Source organism: Melanotaenia boesemani, chromosome 3 (assembly GCF_017639745.1).
Source record: "Melanotaenia boesemani isolate fMelBoe1 chromosome 3, fMelBoe1.pri, whole genome shotgun sequence".
Classification (NCBI taxonomy): domain Eukaryota; kingdom Metazoa; phylum Chordata; class Actinopteri; order Atheriniformes; family Melanotaeniidae; genus Melanotaenia; species Melanotaenia boesemani.
The window spans coordinates 2,381,027-2,381,674 of record NC_055684.1 but is presented as its reverse complement, the minus strand read 5'-3'; positions in this window follow the sequence as shown (position 1 = coordinate 2,381,674).

The window sequence follows — 648 nt, the reverse complement described above, 5'->3', positions numbered from 1 at the left end:
CCAAACGGACTGTAACTGACTGTTTTATGTCATTCTTATCTCAATGTCTTCTAATCTGTTTTGAACTCATATGTAATTTTTTTTCCTTTTGTGTAGGGTGACCTTGGCTGTAGAAAGGCACAAAGAAATAAAATTTATTATAATTATAATTATAATTATTCTTCTTATTATTCTTCTTATTCCTATTATAAACCCAACAACCTGCCTTTTAGACCCAATTCCCACATCACTTTTAAAAACATTTTATAGTTTCTTTGAGCCTGAGCTTGTAGACGTGGTAAATTACTCCCTTCAGACGGGTGTCTTCCAATCTGCTTTCAAAACGGTGGTGGTGAGCCTACTGAAGAAGACTCATTTAGACCTCACTGTTTTTAATAATTACCGACCTGTATCCAAACTACCATTTTTAAGTAAAATCATGGAAAAAGTTGTTTTTATTCAATTAAAAAAGTTCTTGGATAAAAACCATATCTTGGAAAATTACTAATCTGGTTTTAGGACAAACCACAGTACCAAGATGCCCTTTTAAAGATTATTAATGACCTCGGAAGTAACTTGGACACACAGAAACTTTCAGTTCTGGTTCTACTGGATCTAAGCACCACCTTTGATGCAGTAGATCACCAGGTTTTATTAAACAGACTCAGA